The 2,496-nt window shown below is 54.3% G+C and overlaps 1 long non-coding RNA gene across 1 annotated transcript; it reads right to left on the minus strand.

Moving 5' to 3' along the window:
- Positions 1-779: 779 nt before the first annotated feature.
- Positions 780-1,931, minus strand: LOC122217307. Its single transcript, XR_006201391.1, has 2 exons — positions 1,570-1,931; positions 780-1,382 (listed from the first exon to the last, which is right to left on the minus strand). It is a non-coding gene; the product is annotated as an uncharacterized LOC122217307 (long non-coding RNA).
- Between the last annotated feature and the right edge of the window lie 565 nt (positions 1,932-2,496).

Raw genomic sequence — 2,496 nt, forward strand, 5'->3', positions numbered from 1 at the left:
ACAGGCTGCCACTGTTGGGTCAGTTTTCATCGTTGTTGTTATTTAGTTTGGGTCGCCGCGTGTGGTGTGAGTGACCGACGTGAGAAGTAAACGAAAGCCGTGAAGACAAGTGTCCGTGTTCTTCATTGGCCGTTACAACAGCAACAGCCCGAATGTGCCACGTCTGACCCCGGGCAGGCTGCTGGACTGCACGGCACCGTGATGCTGACTGCATGCATGCGTCTAAACTTTGAGCTGAAACAGAACAGCCGCCAAGTGTCTCAGACATGCTTCCAAGTAAGAGGGAAGTAAAGCAAGTATTTACAGAGTTCGTACTCTGTGTGACGTTTCACGCATCTCCGCCACAGCCATGGCGGCGCTGAGGCTGGTCTGGGCCTTTGCCAACACTGGCAGAATATGGCGCCGTTTGGGCTCTCGTTCTGATCCGGGAGACGGGCATTCTGGAACCGGCTCAGGAGGCCTGCCTGGCCTGACTGTCCCTTGAGTACGTTTTAGTGCCGAGTGTTGGTTATGGGTGGGGCAGGTACATGAGCGTCAGAGTCAGGCTCGGGCCTCAGATGGAATGCTGTGTAGACTGCTTATTTAATCCCTTAGAACCTTAATTTACATAGGTGGAGAACAGCGTTGTCAGGATTAAACGAAGTAATGCATGTGGTTAGCACACGGGTCATCTCTGAAACATCAGTTTCCCTGTCCGTTCCCCAGGTATGGAGTGAGTCAAGGTGATTCATGCGGAGAAAATTTTGCAGAGAGAAATGTTTCAAAGGAGAGTAGACCAATCAAATTTATATAGGATTTTTTATGATGTTTCATAAAATGAAACCCTAATAAAGCCTACAGCGTATCTGAGAACAAGCATCCTGAATGGCAGAATTTGGTTAAATTCCCTGAAAATCTATAATCCGTCAGGGGAAGATGGTTTGAGATGGCTCTGTTCTGCCTTATGGTTCCTGTCCGTCCCCAGATGTGGGACTGAGGGAAGCGTGTTCATGACGGGCAGGAGCCGTGTGGGTCAGGGTCCTGGAGCTTAGTCCATGGGTGCCCTGACATGAGTCCCCAAGTGTTTCAGCGCCTTGATCAAACCCTGCCCTGGTGCTGTCCTCCCAGGACGTGGGGTTGGGCAGGGCTGGCGGGAGGAGTCTGCGTGGCCCTTTCCACCACACGCCTTCCCGGCGGATTTCCTTCGGGTTGACGCTAACAGGAGCTGACCTCATCCACGGTCCACGTGTTGACAGCCCGTGTGGCTTTCCTACAGCTGCCTGGTCTCCTGGGCGGCATTGGCGAGGATTTCCTTCTCCAAGGACAATTTACAGCCAAACTCCCCCAAATGTCGGGAGATGAAGGGGCTGTGTCCCCACAGCAGCGAACAGCCGTTAGGTGACCTGATTTGGAGGAAAGAAGAAGGGCCCTGTATCCATCAGGCCCCGCGGCCTGTCCCGCACCGTGTGGCTTAATGTCTCGACACCCTAGGAGGGAGTTTACAATCACGAGCAAGTACGTGGGGAAATCGGGATCAAACCCCTATTTCTCGTCCTGCCTCAGCCCTCCAGGTCTTTTCACCGCACGCACCTTGGACATTTCCCATTGTTCCAGATCTTCTCAGCTGCTGTCTCTGCTGGGCAGCTGCTCCTGGGGGTTGGCTGTGACCCGGGTGGGACATGCCCCTGGCACTTGGCTCTGAGGGCGTCACGATACAGGAAGGCATCCCTGTGTCCAGTGTCTTTTCTGAGTGACAGGAAGACGAGGGAGGTCCTGCTCTGCAAACCTGCAGGGGTCTTACTGGGGGACATTTCCACATCTGCACCTCCCTCCCCGCTTGTTCCAGGCAGGTCACATCTCCAGTGACCACACAGGCAAGAAGCAAAGCCCACTGCCTGAAAACCTGAGGGACCCCTGCACTCCCCCCGCCGCAGCCACCTTGAACCTTGAAAACCGCGGGACCCCTATGCTCCCCTCCCTCCCCACAGACACCTTGAAGACCCTGGGGACCCCTGCACTCCCTCCTCCTCCCCCCACCCACCCCCACCACTTCCCAGCATCTATTGTCTAACTGTGGGCTTTTGTGGTTGCCCCGGAAACCCTGCCAACAGACAACCAGGGCAAACTCCATGTTTGCCCAGATGTTCTGCGCCCTGGTCTTACTGTGGACCTTGGGAATTTCGCTGTCTTCCCCGTGAGGCTGTCCTCACCTTTCCTGCTGGGGCTGGGAATCAGTCCCAGTAGACAATGAGCTTCATTTCCACTTGCAAATGCTGCTGCTATGTCCGTGGAGCTCGGCTGTACTTTGAGGCTGGCTTCCTTCCAGTGTGGATGAACAGATGATAGATGGGTTCTCCTAATGTTTATCTGCTAATCCCCGGTGCACCTGTATGGTGTTGTAACAGCACACATAAGTATATGTTATGGTAAGAAGTTGATGTTGTCTGTGGCTGCAGCAAGCTTCCTCAGAAGGACTTCTGGCCCTCGATGCGGCTTCATGCGGAAGCTAGCCCACAG

This window comes from Panthera leo, chromosome B1 (genome assembly GCF_018350215.1).
Source record: "Panthera leo isolate Ple1 chromosome B1, P.leo_Ple1_pat1.1, whole genome shotgun sequence".
Lineage (NCBI taxonomy): Eukaryota > Metazoa > Chordata > Mammalia > Carnivora > Felidae > Panthera > Panthera leo.